The sequence below is a fragment of the Monodelphis domestica genome, chromosome 4, assembly GCF_027887165.1.
Source record: "Monodelphis domestica isolate mMonDom1 chromosome 4, mMonDom1.pri, whole genome shotgun sequence".
Classification (NCBI taxonomy): domain Eukaryota; kingdom Metazoa; phylum Chordata; class Mammalia; order Didelphimorphia; family Didelphidae; genus Monodelphis; species Monodelphis domestica.
In genome coordinates, this window is record NC_077230.1 from 140,239,851 (window position 1) to 140,255,898 (window position 16,048).

The 16,048-nt window shown below is 33.4% G+C and overlaps 1 protein-coding gene and 1 long non-coding RNA gene across 8 annotated transcripts in view; one reads left to right on the top strand and one right to left on the bottom strand.

The window, feature by feature from the left end:
* LRP1B (LDL receptor related protein 1B) overlaps nt 1–16,048 on the bottom strand; it is a 2,480,145-nt gene that overhangs the window by 933,938 nt on the left and 1,530,159 nt on the right. The gene's annotated exons all lie outside the window — the stretch shown is intronic.
* The window catches only part of LOC130454086 (uncharacterized), a 70,953-nt gene continuing 66,001 nt past the window's right edge, over nt 11,097–16,048 (top strand). The window contains exon 1 of the long non-coding RNA XR_008911761.1: nt 11,097–12,645. This is a non-coding gene — a long non-coding RNA (uncharacterized LOC130454086). The remainder of the gene's footprint in view (nt 12,646–16,048) is intronic.

Below are 16,048 nucleotides of genomic sequence, written 5' to 3' on the forward strand. Positions count from 1 at the left end.
TTAAAACTATATCTGAATAATTGGAAAAATATTAATTGCTCCTGGGTAGGACAAGCTAATGAGATAAAAATGACACTCCTACCCAAATGGATTTACTTATTTAGTGTCATACCCATCAAACTACCAAGAAACTTTTTTTTATTGAATTAGAAAAAAATTATAATAAAGTTTATTTGGGAAAACAAACGTTCAAGAATATCAAAGGAAGTATTGAAAAAAATGTGAAGGATGGGGGCCTACCAGAACCAAATCTTAAAATGTACTATAAAGCAATAGTCATCAAAATAATATGGTACTGGCTAAGAGACAGAAGGGTGTATCAATGGAATCAATTTAGGCTAAATATCCTTAGCAAGATAGTGTACAATAACCCAAAGATCCCAGTTTTGGGGACAAGAAACCACTACTTGACAAAAACTGCTAGGAAAATTGGAAAACCGTATGGGGGAGATTAGGTTTAGAACAATATCTCACACCCTATATGAAGATAAATTCAGAATGGGTAAATGACTTAAATATAAAGAAGGAAACTATATGTATTTTAGGTGAACATAGAATAGTATTCCTATCAGATATATGGGAAAGGAAGAAATTTAAGATCAATCAAGAGATAGAAAACATTACAAAATATAAAATAAATGACTTTGATTATATCAAATTACAAAGATTTTGTACAAACAAAACCAATGTAATCAAAAATTAGAACAGAAGCAACAAATTTTGAAAAAATCTTTATAACAAAAACCTCTGATGAAGGGCTAATTTCTCAGATTTATAAGGGTCTAAATCAATTATATAAAAAATCAAGTCATTCCCCAATTGATAAATGGAGCAAGGGACATGAATAGGCATTTTCAGAAAAAGAAATCAAAACTTTCAACAAGCACATGAAAAAGTATTCTAAATCTCTCATAATTACAGACATGCAAATCAAAACAACTTTGAGGTAACATGTCACACCTAGCAGACTGGTTAATATGACAGGAAAGGAAAATAATACATTTTGGAGGGAATATGGCAAAATTGGGACACTAATGCATTGCTGGTAGAGTTGTGAATTGATTCAACCATTCTAGAAGGCAATTTGAACTATGCCCAAAGGATTGCCATCCATTTGATTCAGCCTTACCACTGCTGGATTTGTACCCCAAAGAGATAATAAGCCAAAATGAGTGTACAAAAATATTCATAGCTGCACTCTTTGTGGCATCAAAAAATTGGAAAATGAGGGATAGTCCCTCAATTGTGGAATGGCTGAAGAAATTGTGGTGGCTGTGGGTGATGGAATACTATTGTGCTGAAAAGAATAATGAATTGGAGGAATTCCATGTGAACTGGAACAACCTCCAGGAAGTGATGCAGAGCAAAAGGAGCAGAACCAGGAGAACATTGTACACAGAGACTGATACACTATGGTACAATCAAATGTAATGAACTTCTCTACTAGCAGCAATGCAACGATGCAGGACAATTCTGAGGAACTTATGAGAACGTCAGCTATCCAGATCCAGAGAAAGAAAGAACCATGGGCTTTAGATGATCACTCTATTGCAAATATTAATCATTTGGAAGGAAGTAGGATTTGAACAATAATGTATGTAAAACTCAGTGAAATTGTTTATTGGCTCCAAGAGGGGAAAGTGGGGAGGGAAGGGAAAGAACATGAATCATGCAGCCATGGAAAAATATTCTAAATGAATGAATGAATGAATTTTTTTTAAATAGGAGAAGCAGGTCCAAAAAGAATGAAAATATTTTTAGAAATAAACTGACAACACAAACAGAAATTAAATGCAATGCAGGAGAAGAAGAGGGGAGGTGCTGAATAAAATAAGGTGGCCAGGTAAGGGAACTTATTGACAAATTAATATTTAAAAAAAATATTTGAATAAGATCTCAGAACAAAAGTAAAGGCTACAACATTCTGGCTGGATCCTCTGTAGTAAGTTCGTGAAAAAGTACAGACTAGATGTGTTCAGAATAGATAGTAATGAATGAGATGCTCTCTCCATCACTGGAGAGATCATTCAGATCAATTAGAACACAGATTTATCTGAGAATTTAGAGAGGAAGAACTGTTCTACAAGACCAGAGAAATGTAAACATTAGCACAATTTCTAAAAAATGGAGAAAGTGGCTCATATGGAGTAATGACTTTGACATTAACTCAGGAAAATTGCAAAAAACCCAATTAAAAGAATATTTACTGAAGTTTAGGCAGGAAAGCAGTGATCACTTAAAAGCCACCAAAGCTTTATCAAGGAAAAAGTCACATCAGACTAACTTAATTTCCTTTTTCATCAGGATAATTAGACTAAAAAACAAGGAAGATACTTTAGCAGTTTTGTTAACAAATTTCAGCAAAGCCTTTGACAATCTCTCATACTATAGTATGTTCTTATGGGCATCACGGAGGGTCAAAATATAGTCTAGTCATGAGTTTAGCAAATTATGGCCTATTGGCAAAATTCCATTTTCTGCTTTGAATTAATAATATGATTTTTTTTATATTTTAAAATACAACAATATTTTGTTTAAATATCAAAACCACCCAGTTTAAGCTACAAAATTAGGCCTAGCTGAGGGGTTGTAGTTTATGGGATCCCTGTTGTAGTCAATTGAACATATGGGTATGTGAATTTAGAATTGATTAAAGACTGAAACCTAACAATAGTTGTTAATAAGTCAGTTTTATTAGGATTAATTAAATCATAGGGCTAATGGTAAAGAATAGTGGGTAAGATCTCTTTAAGGCCAGAGAGAATCTTGGAAAGTCTGCCAGTTGGAATTCTGGGTAGTGGCTGTGTCAGTTGGTTTTCCAACTGTCAATGGACTCCTGATGGTTTTTGGCCTACGAGAAGGTTGGTGTTTTCTGTTCCCTGGAACACAGAAAAAAACTCAGTGGCATGTGAAGAAGGAGAAAAGATTAGAGTTTCTTTAAAAAGTGTGTGTGAGAAATTAACAGCAAGGAGAAAGAGATAGACCATTTTTTGTCTGTGTGGCGGCTGAGAGGGACAAGCCATTTTGAGGCTTACATAGGCCAAACAGCCTAGCTAGGCCTGAAAAAGTTAGCACAGGGCAAAGAGAGTGAATAACCAAATTGCTTAAAAGCTGGAAAAAATCTAAGGAGACAGAAAGAGACTGTGTTTTTCCTCTGTGTGGCTAGAGACAGAGACAGCCATTTTTGAGGCCTGTGTAGGTCCAGAAGCCTGCTTAGTCTGAAAAGTCTGGCAGTTGGCAGAAAGATTGATTCAAAGCTAAGAGAAATTAATGGAGACAGTAAATTTTATTATAAATAAGAGGATTATAATTTAGCAAAGTGTATTTAGAATAGATCTGTGAATTAGTATAGATTAAGTATTTAAGTAAGTAATTAGTATAGATTAGTATAGATTAAGGAGTGATAAGAAGGGTTGGGGTGACCTGAGCAAGAAGCAAGTACTTGTGAACTAGAGGTAAGTGGGTAAAAGTTTAGCCCCCTTTTAGATTAGGGAATCCTAATCCTCATAACCTTTGTTTACCTTCCTTACCTTTCCTTAACATTTAATAGTTATCAAATAGAGAATTCTTTTTCATCTTCCTCTACTATTTATCATTGTGCACTTGCCTGATCTACCACAAGCAGTAAAGGAGACACAGTATCCAAATTTCCCTTTTAATCTTCCATCCATTAACATTCTTGGCTATTCATATTTCTTATATTTTCTGGAAAAATATTCCTAACATTTTCTGATGAGCCAAATGTACACAGAGCCTAAATAATTGATACTAGTATTCAGAACAGATACAGGTATGATTTTTGAAACCTAGAGGATCAAATTTAAAAAGACAACTTTTTTTCCCTCACAGCAGGGTATACCTCCTGCTGTACAGTTTTAAGTTAAGGACCACGTGCTGTGCTGTTTGTCAATTAATGACAGTTAGAAGGCAATGGCTATGTAGAACAAAGTGGTTTTATGACACTATGTACCTGGGAGCTATATCCAATTTTTTTTACTTGACTATTCCTTCTTCTATTAAGGGAATAGCATTTCTTAACTGCATGATGGGACTGCTTACCATTTTGCTATTGGATTTTTTGAGCTTCATACCATTAGAAGTAGGGGGTAATACTGTTGTTATTGGTGAATATGGCACTCTCCTACATCTTCAACCAATTTAAAGAAACTACAGCAAATAAGATTTAATGAATTAACCTTAAAAGTGAATTACCTGAATTCTATAATACAGAAATATGAGACAGAGAAAAATTGTACTGATAAACAAGAGGGAACTAAATTAGAGAAAGAAATGGCAGAATTAGTGAAGAGTTTGGGCACTTTTTTACTTTAAGAGAGATTCCAGTGATGACCCCTGACCATGAATTAGTTAATGTTCAACAGCATAAGGACTTTACCCAAAAGGACATAGATAGTTTTAAAAAGGAAAATCTGTCTTTTGAGGAGGAACCAAGAGCAGTTATAAAGAAGTTCCAAAAAATAATCAATTTAATTCTGACTACAATGATTTTGATATTCTTTTATATGAGGTGCTTACAAAACAGGAGAAACAGAAAATAATTACTGAGAAAAACAAAAATGATAGCCTCCCTGACTGGCCTTTATCTAAGCCAAATTGCTATATTAATTTGGATTATAGATATCAACAATTGGTCAGGACAAGACAGGCAGTACTCCAAATGATGAAAGGCTGTTACCAAAGCCTGGGTACATGGACCAAATTTGAGAAAGTGAAGCAGGAAATTGGGGAAACACCCTCTACTTTCCTAGATAGATTGATGGATCTTGGAGAAAGTTGGATTAGATTGGACATATGCAAGGAAAGGGACATAAGTAAATTAAGAAAGCATTTGTTAAAAATGCCTTCCCTGTAGTACATAATTATTTTAGAAGTCAGTGTCTGGATTGGGATCAAATGGAATGGGATGAATTGAGGAGAGTAGCTTCTTATGTGCCTCAAGCTGATAAAGACAAACAAGAAGGGCAAAGAAAATAATTGAATATTTAAGAAGGGAAATTAAAGATCTTAAACTAAAATTAAATAAGTCAGATTAACAAGAAAAAAATGGCAGTAGTAAGGGAATATAGACCACCAAGACAAATTTAGAACCAACAAAGAGGGTTTAGCAACCAAGCCCCAAGTTATTACCTGTGTGGGAGACTAGGCCATTTATTACATGATTGTCAGTCATGGGGACAAATATTTAGGCAAAATGGCAGATGTTATAATAATTACAGACAAAAATGGAGAAAATAATTTCAGGGGAAACTGAGGCAGGAAATATAATGGGTTTAGAGATAATGGTTTTAGAGGATATGGTTTTGACAGTGATTATGGATATGGGTATCAAGACAGGAATCTTAGCTATCCCGATGCATATAATGATAAAATACTATCAAGGAACTGCCCAAGCTCCAGATATGGAGACAATGCAAACCTATATAAAGAATGGTGCAAGACCAAAATACTCCCGAGTGGCTAGTGGCAATACCCAAAAATATTCTCAGAAGGGAGCACAAGGTGGCAATGCTTCATTATGAAGCTTTCCTAAGTGGAGCATAACTGAATTTGTTGCAAATGAATATATGAAACTGAGACTTTGGAAAATGAAGAAAATGAAATAAGTAATGTAGAGAGTGAAGGGTAGGGAGATGTATATAGCTTTCCTGATACTGAAGGCTTAACACCCGTGATTCCAGTATACTCCCCAAGAAATAGTACTGTACCTCATGTTACCCTAAAAGTGGGTATAATCTTTATGTAGGTATGTTTGATTCTGGAGTGGCTAAGTCTGGGCTAAAAGAATCACCAGATAGAGAATGTGATACTGTGGGGTCAATGTAGGTTGTGGGAATATTGGGTACACCCTTTGAGGTCAAAAAGCTACCACCATGGGGGCAGCTGGGTAGCTCAGTGGATTGAGAGCCAGGCCTAGAGACGGGAGGTCCTCAGTTCAAATCTGGCCTCAGACATTTCCCAGCTGTGTGATCCTGGGTAAGTCACTTAACCCCCATTGCCTAGCCCTTACCACTCTTCTGCCTTGGAACCAATACCCCGTATTGATTCCAAGATGGAAGGTAGGGGTTTTATTAAAAACAACAAACAAACCAAAAATAAGCTACCACCATGTATGGTATCCTTAGGTCCTCTGAGTGTGAAACACTCATTAATGCCCAACTCCACTTTGAGGGGAGAGACCTGTTATATAAACTAAGGTCAACAATTGTATATACCCCAACTGGTGACATATCTCTAGAGTTACCAGAGTAGTCATTAGACCCATTCCTGGTGCTATTTTTAGACAGCTTAGATACGGAGATGAAAGAGAACCTTATTCATGAAATTTGTGCAGATATTACTGAGACTTTATGAAAGAATAGTTCTACAGACGTGGGGTTGTTAAAATCAGATGTACCTGTTAAAATTGTTACTATGGAAGCTCCATCCCCATCTATCCCACAGTACCTATTAAGTAGAGAGGCCATGGAGGGAATAATTGAATCCCTCATACAACAAAAGATTATAGTGCTATGTAGATCAGAGTACAACACCCTAATATTACCAGTGAAGAAACCTAAATTGGATGCCAATGGCAAAGGCTTAATTAATCCTAATAGTGGTGACTCTAAGGAAAGGGCTTGGCTCTATGTTGGGCATCATTTTTGTTATATTAACTGAAGAATAAGTGAAGTTATATTTAGATATCAAATATGACATTTTTATTTTGTATGTGTATAACATAGCCTACAAATCTCAAAAGTATTTTGAATTAATCAGGGGGATGACATCTTCCACTTCCAATTACAATTAGAAAAATGGGAGTTTATGCAGAATATTTATGTTTCTCCAAGATGCCATAATTAAAGTCAATGAAAAGGTAGAAAAAGGGGATTTGGCATTTCTTCTTGCCCAGTCTAATGCTCTTTAGAGTGATTCTATATTATTCACAAGCAAATAAAGTTTTAAAAGTAATGGAAAATAACATAAATCCACAAGATGAGAGTGTTTTAATTACAAGCAAATGTACAGAGTGTTCTGGGAACATCATCACACCTTGTGGTGTTCCTCAACCTGGGGTGGAAGAAAGGAACACTATCAAATTTGGTACACATTTTAAGCATGTATATGTCTATGTTGTCAAGCTATCTGATGCTAATGGGCCAAATTTCTTCACAAGATAAGATAGGCAAAATGGATTAAGATGATAGATTTTAATTGTTTTAAATTGAATATATTTTAATTAGTGCAAATATGCTTAAAAAATTTCCAAAAGGTTGAATGGTAAACTTAGTAGACCGGCTAGGCCCAGAGGGTCATACATTTACCATTTCTCAGTTATCTTGTCTTTTACTACCTAGCAACCAATCTGTGCATTGTGCTTGTGTCTAAAAACAGAGAGATGATCATTTTAACAATGAACAGTATATCTTATTTGAATTACTAGGTTCATCTGCCAAGTCTTCAGATGTTAATATTGGAAAAAATTTTTTAAGTTTTGGAAAAAATAAGATTAGTACGTAATTATGAAACTTGGAAGCAGGAAGGGAAAAGAAGTAATCAATGATGTTTGGAGATGAAAGAATGCATCAAAAGGCAGTCATACACCTCCCCAATTATTATCATGACATAGAAGAAGAAGAAGTGGAAAGAAAAGTTAAAATGCCAAAGGCATAATTTAATCAATACTTCTAAGAGAGTTTTCTCTTGCTATCTGACAAGATAATGAAAACTAATGTGTGTTTTTCAAGAAACAGCATGACTGATGCTAATTTTTTTTCCCTTAGACAAATGATAAAAGAGACATGTTATGTTTTAGAATAAACGGTGGACATGAATTAAGAATTTTCAACAAAGCTAGGAGGAGTGTCATGGTTCAACTAACTAAGCAACCAACCAAGAACTCCAAGACCTTTGATGAATAAAGTTATCATGAACTGATACTAAATGAACAATTTACTTATTATTGGGTCTTGGATGAATTAATTGACTCACTATTTTTTTTACCTTTCTTTTATCTCTTTTTGGTGGAGAAAAGGGAGAGTGAATTTTTTTTTTTTTAATTTCATCTAGGTAGTAAACTTTCATTGAGTCAATTTATAGCCTTATGGAGTTACCTGTAGAATTCAGAGCTTAAATGATTTGCCTATACCCACAAGTATAAAGTACAGGCAGGACTTAAATACTAAGACATCCTAACTTTAAGGCTAGCACTCTATAAAACAGAATAGTATTAATCTGTGGTGAATCAATGGAAATAACACTGGAAATTTGGTTTAAGGTGCCCCCTCTGAAAATTACTAGTCATATGAATACAAGAAAGTCACAGTCTCTCAGATTCTAAGACAATTTACCTGCAAGATAAGGATAGTAATATCTATAAACCTACTTTAAAATATATTATGAAAATCCAATGAGGCAATATATGCAACAGACTTTCATTATAAAATAATACATAGGTACAATACAATAAACATTTAAATGTATCTATTTTGTTCAAGACTGAGATGTGAAGATAAAATAGGAGATAATATCTGACCTCAATGAGCTTATATTTGAACAAATATTATTGTGCTTTTATGGTAAACATGGCAAGTCTTATTGTTCTGTCAGTTATCTGTTCTCTAGTAGCTTTAGAAGTTGGCCTAGGTGATCTATAAGGTTCTTCTAGACTAAGATTCTATGATTCTGTGAATCTTCTAAGACATAAATTGGAAAGAAATAATTAAGCTTAGGAATTCAATTAAAATAGTTAACTCTAAGCTCAATCACTTCACTCTATCAGAGAAGAAGAGAAACAGGACTTCTAAGGTAAGGAATTCATATGGCTAAATTTTAGATATAATTCTTCATAATTTGGTTTTACTTTATAGTCTTCCTTTTTTACTTTAATTCAAGATTATAATTTAAAAGTTGGGAGGCAGTCTCCGGGGATACCAATAATAGTTAAGGGAGTCAGAAGAGACAGCAGAAGTAGATCCACAAAAAAAAAATTAAGTTGTGGTAGTTGATATCAGGGAAATTCCATAGAATGATAAATAATAAATATAATTAGCACTTATATGACATTTTAAGATTTATAAAGCATTTTACAAATATCTTATCCTTACAACAACCCTAAAAGGTAGGTAGTATTTTTATTATCTTGATTTTATAGAATAGTAAGGAAACTGAGCCAGACAGAGATCAGGGGGTATGCTTAGGATCACACAACTAATAAGTCGAATTTGAACTTAGGTCTTTCTGACTTGAGGCCCAGTTGCTGTATTCACTGTGTCACCTATCTGCCTATAAGAAGAGGAAAGAAAAAAAAAACCTCCTGCTAGGATAGAATGCCAATCAGGTCCTATTGGGATAGAAGTGAAGTGCCCCACGGCACCTTAATAGTCCCTGAAGGTAATAGTATCATATGACATCATAGTGTCATAATTAACATTCATAATGACAATCTTGAGTCATCAAGAAAAGTTTGCATTATAACATTATCACCTATGTTATACTATACAATAATCATATAATACTCCACATATACATTAATAACTATAACATAGCAGTTTTCAACACAGTTTCTGAAACATTTCTAAAAAATTCAACTGAAGTCAGGTTTTGGTTCCAAAAGGACTTTTTTTTTTTCCTGGGGAAAAATAATTTCCATTTAACATATATATTCCAAACATTCACACGTACACACACACCTCACCTTGAGGATAAATAGTCCCTCTAACTCAGGATATGTCTTGTCCTTAGGCATTTATTCTGTTAAAATATCAACATAACCAGTCCTTATACAAGAAAAAAATGTTGAAATAATCTACATAGGTGTTCTAATCTAATTTAGAATAAATATCCCTTCATTTTGCCTCTTCCTTAAGAAATAAATTGAATGATTCTGGGAAGTATCATCAGATTTGTTTGAGGGGAAAATGAGCTAAACTAGCTTTCACTTTATTTTATTACAATTGCATTTTTGAAAATAATATATTACATTTCAGAAACTACTTTAACATAACAGAATTTTAATATGGATCAATGGACATTAAATATTTTCATTGTTACAGGTTCTGTGACAATTTTGTCAGCTATATTTTTTTTTCTTTATGACTTAAAACGTGTTTACAAAGATGCCATTATGTAAATTTCTTCAATTCCTTCTCACTTAAAAGTCATCATGGCTAGCATATTTCTTGTAAAAACTCTATAAAAATCTTAAGCAGAAAGGAATTGTAGTGTAATGACAGAAGAACTAGATTTAAAGTCAAAAGATCTGTTAATTCCAGCAAAGACTGTAATTAAAAAAATATATATTGTAGGAAAATCACCTAACCTCTCTAAACCCCAGTTTCTTCATCTGCAAAATGGGGACAAATATACTTGCACTTTTTGCCTCCTAGTGTTGTCATGAAGATCAAATAAAAAGGTGGATTTAAGGGTTTTTTTTTTTTTTGTAAACTTTGAAGCAACAAATAAGTGGCAGCTATTGTTGCGTATAAAACTTGAAAGAATATTTTCAAATAGTATAGGATTTCAGCATCCTTATTCAGGTTTCCTTTAGGATGCACATACATACATACATATACATACATACATATTCTTCTGGTCTTTAAAGTAGTTTTTCCTCTCTGTTTCAATTTAATCCTCATTAGGTTATGGACTTTATTTGAATTGTTTTATGTAACATAAATATTTTAAATAAACAATTTGATTTTTTATAACTTATGAGATATAAATGATTTGAGAAGGAACAAAAAACTAGCACCTCCCCTTTCCAGTGTAACATGGGAAACTGGGGTTGACTCCTATGACCTCTTTTTAAAACTCGCTTTCCAATTACAGTGCTAATAATCCTTTCCATATACTTTTTCTTCTACTGTTTCCAGACCCTTGGCACTTCTGGAGGAAGTGCTGAAATAGGGTAAGTTCAGGAAGATATGCTGAGTATGTCTTAGTAAATTTAACAGTACTGTGCCTTATTCCCATATGCCTCACAAAGTAGTTTCCTGTAATTTTGTTTCCAGGAAAACATTGCATTGTAAAAGGAAGAACGAAATAGGAGGAAGAGAACATGAACTCTAACAATGAGTATATGTATACATATCCATATAAATGTGTTTAATGTTCCTTTCATCTTTGGGGTGAAGTGAAATAAATGGCCATATAGATTCTATATAGTATTACTGTTTCACATTTTAACTAATTAGCAAAATATTTGAGGGAAATGAAGATCATTGCTATGAATGCAAAGAGTACTATACTTGGAATAATTTATAGCCATTACTCATTTCTCTCTTCTATACTATCTCCCCTACCTGACACACACATACACACCTCATAAAACAATAATTAATGCCAAAAGGAACTCTTCTGAACACTTTATAGGATAATTTAATAAGGATTGAATAATGTCTTTTCAGTCTTTTCACAGACTTGAAAAATAGCCTCAGACACACAATCTTCAAGTCCAAAACATATTGATACACATAAAAACAGTAGCAATCATTTAGGAAATTAGAATCCTTCATGCTAAAAAATGTGAATTCATTTCAATTCCAAGGTAAGTGAATAACTATGAATTTTGAGTTTTGATACCAAGAAAATGTTAAAAAGAGTGATAGTTTTAGCAAGTTACATGTCCCCAATGAAAGGTGAAAGCAAAATAGAGCTATACATATGTATATACATATATGATATATATAGGTTCATTTCTAATCTATGCTAAATCATAAGTCATATAACAATATAAGAAATGTATCCAAGACTACATTCATTTGGTGTTTGTCTTGTTTTTAGTACTACCTTCAACATATCTTAGGACTTTTTTCTCTTTCCTGTGAAATTATATATGTCTCTAAAAGATGAAAATAAAGTTTACCTTAAAATTAAATCTTAAAAATTATTTAATTGGCTACTAATCTTTCTATTATATTGAATATATTGTATTATATTTCTCCAGTTAGCTACTATTCTCAAGTTATTAATAACCCATGGTATTGTAATCATTCCAATAATAGTCTTTTTGGTGGCAACTAAAATATCAAACATTCCTAGGATGGTCTTTTTTGATAAAATTTTCTCAATTTCTCAATTTGTCTCTGTACAAGACACTATTAAATAAGAAATACATAGATATTTCAGGCATAGTCCTTCTTCACTGAAGGTTTCATTGTAAAATAAATTAATTCATTTAATGTTAGAGGATATATGGGGAAATTGGAACACTAATACATTGTGAAGTGACATAACCATTCTGGAGAGCAATTTGGAACCATACCCATAGGGATATAAAACTGTTCATACTCTTTGATCCAGAAATACCACTATTAAATCTGTATCCCAAAGAAATTAAATAAGGGGGGAAAGTATTTGTAAAAAAATTTATATCACTTCTGTATATGGTGTAAAGAATTAGAAACTGGATAAATTGGAAATGGATAACCATCCATTGGGGAATGGTTGAACAAGTTGAGGTATCAAATTATGTTGAATACTGTATTAGATGGTATTTCTTTAAAAAATTTGTGACACTGTAAGATTGCTGGACAACCCTACAGACCAATGGGATATTGAGGATTCAGACTCTGCCTCCCTCCAGCTTCTGCCTCTCACTTTCAGTTAGGTTTCAAATGGAGTCCAACTGAGATTCGGTAATGAGTAAGTTGCCTGATTTTGTTTGATATATAACCCACTCACTCTTTACTTATTGGAATAAGGGTTTATTTAAGGAAGGGTATTTGGATGGGAGAGAGGGTTTAGGGTTTCCCTTGATCTTGAGTGGTCTTAAACAGAGAATGAAATTATAAAGCCCTAGATGAAGACAGGGCTAAATGGATTGAGGATCTTTTAATTCTTCTAGAAAGGAGAATCAATAACATTCAAGGGCCAAAAGAAAAGTCAGTAATTTCCAGGTGTCAGGAGAGGAAAGATTCAGCAATATCTAGTTGCCAAGAGATAAAGAACCAAAACTTCCAGGCAGTTTGGATCTCATTTAACTGCTTCTTCCCAGTGACATTCTCTTCCAGAGTGCTCCTTGAATGACAGCTCTGCAAACTTGTACCTCTTTGCCTCTGTTTGCAGGCTTTCCTCCATTTTACTTTTCCACAATACTATTGTGCCCTAAGAAATGACAAACAACAATTCCAGGAAGAAAAAAAAATCTGGAAATACTTATATGAAGTGAGCAATAACGTAAATATCATATGATGATCACATATGAATGACTTCATTATTATTAGTAATGCAAGAATCCTAGACAATTCCAAGGAACACCTGATGAAAAATGCTCTCCACTGCCATTGTAAGAACTGATGAAATCTGAATGCAAATCATAGCATACCCTTTTCATTTCATTTCCTTCATAAGTTTTTTCTTGCATGTGTGATTTGTCTTCTTTCACAAGGACAGATATGGAAAAATATATTGCATGATAGATAATACATATATAACCTATACCAGATTACTTGCCATTTTGGAGAAGGGAGAGGGAATGGAAGGACAGAATTTGGATGAGAAGGTGTCACGAAACAAATCTCAAAACTTCTTTTTACATGTATTTGGGAAGAATACAATAAAATATTCCTGGAGAAACAAAAAAATATATATATAATAAAAAATAATAAAAAAAAATATATATATATATATAATAAACTCACTTTGAAAAACAGAACTGACTTCTAAAAAATGCTAAAAGACAATTATATTTCTTAAATGATTTTAGCTTCTGGGTTCTAATACCACAGAAAAAGTTAACCTTTATTCTTGTACTGATGTTCATGAACATGCTAAGAACAATGCTGCATGTTCAGTATTTATGAAAGCAAATGAATTCAGAGGAAAGGAAGCATTTGTTATGGGAAATATAACAATTATGAGATGTTGCAAATAGACTTCCCTTTGTGAGGATGCTAAACTAGCATTGATCCTAAAATTAAAGCATTAGAGATACATATTTGATGTTTTATAAATTAGTAATCATGAGTTTAGTGTTTAACTATGTGGGAACAAAAGGAATACTTACTATAATAATCAGTTGGATTTTCTCAAGCTTCCATTCTTTTGGGGGGGGGCTATGACCTTATGGTTGACATAACAATGTTTTGTGACTGAAGTTGAGCTTGAGAAAAGGCAAGCTACCAAATGAACCTGGACCATGAGGAGCCTCAGGGCCTTTGAAGAGAAAGCCACTATTATCATAAAACCATCCACCCAGCCTGTTTCCAGAGAGCTCATAGCCCTACTCCAAGAACTGACTATTACATTCTTCCCCTGAGCTACTTATTATTGAGCAATAAAAGTTAGCAAACCCCTGCAATTGGTGGGCTTTGTTCTTGGGCACATACACACAGACACACACACAGACACGCATAGAATCAGAAACTCAGGAAGGTACAGATGGACACCCTCTTGTTCTTGGTGTCTCTCTCTTACTCAGTTTTGGGCCATGGGTTCAGACACTCAGGAAAGAATGGATTGACAAGTGATTAATTATAAACTGAGAGGCAAGAACAATAAAGCAAAGGTCTATAAAGTAATTACTGTATTTGGAACAGTTGGCTGAATTCTTAGAAAGATAAAAGGCGATATAAAGCACAGTCCTTGTCTTCAAGAAACATACACCATTAACATGAGAAAAAGGCAACAACATGGACAAATATAAAATATATTATATGACAAATGAGTTAGAAAGTTATAAAACTAAGTCTTATGGGAGGCCTTGAGGAAGGTCATTACTGATCATGAGGTTCTCTGAAGAAAAAGAGGAGGCTTTCTCAGAGAAGGTAGTATTTCAGGTGATTATCAAAGGATGGAAATGTAAAATGAAAACGATTGAAGGCTGGATAGATTCTTCCTTAGTCATTTGGATGCTATGTTGTTTTGCTGCCAAAGATAAAATATCTAAGAACTGGACTGCTGAGAAGAGAGAGCAAAATGCCAGCAACTAAAGTGGATACAAGAATGTAGAGTGCAAAGGGGTGATACTCAGTGCTGAGATATCAGAGACATAGAAGTATCTGGCCAACACTTGCAGATCTGAAGTTGACTTAGGACATCACAGTAATCCCTCTTCTCTATTTCTAGATCTCTCTCTGCAAATTTTTTTTCTTTTCTTTTTATAAATTTTATTTTTTCCAAACTACCTGTTTGATAGAATTTTTAATCATTTTCTAACATTCTGATCCATATACTCTCCATTGAAATATAAGTATTATTAATAATTACTACTAATAATAATTGCTTTCCTTTAACAGACATAGAGGAATCTATGACCATGATTCCAGACATTATAGAAGGCTTATACGTAAGGAACCTAGACTTGCTGTTCTTTATCAGCACTATTACTGAATATTATAGTAGAAATCTTAGGCATTAGGCAAAAAAAAAAATTCAAAGGATAAAAACAGACAATGAAGAAATAAACTATCATTGGTTAATTATCAGCTCATTTGACCTGACTCTAATTTGTTGCCAAATAGCAGTCATAAACATATTGGAGAATGTATATTTATTTGTTTGGGGTTTATACTTATTAAAGTAGTTAAATATCTACAAATAGAAAATGAAATAAAGTGTCTGCCTAATTCAAGAAAAATTATATTTGCCTCAATTATCTACTTTATTAGTAGTGATAACATATCTAGAATGTATGACACTTTTAAACATTTTTGTTTCATATGTAAATATATATGTGTGTATAAACATATATGGTGTGTGTACAAAATCTCATTTGATCCATTTTTTAGGGCAATGTTTTGTTTAGTGAACAAATAGAGAATAAAACTTAGTAGTCAGAATTGGTGTATCATTTATCTTATGGTACTCAAGGAGGGTATGTTTGCACATTAGTGGATAGAATATAAGGGGTTAGTAGATTAGATGAAAAGAAACTTAATATTGAACAACTGTGGTTGTATTTTTCCCAAGACAATTTTAAACAATGCATCCTGATGAAGACTGCAGGATTTCAAAAGACTAAATACAGTGGACTAGATAATACAACTATCTCTGTTTTGTGAATAAAGAAAACAAGAATAAGAAAGGATAAATTACGTTCCCACAA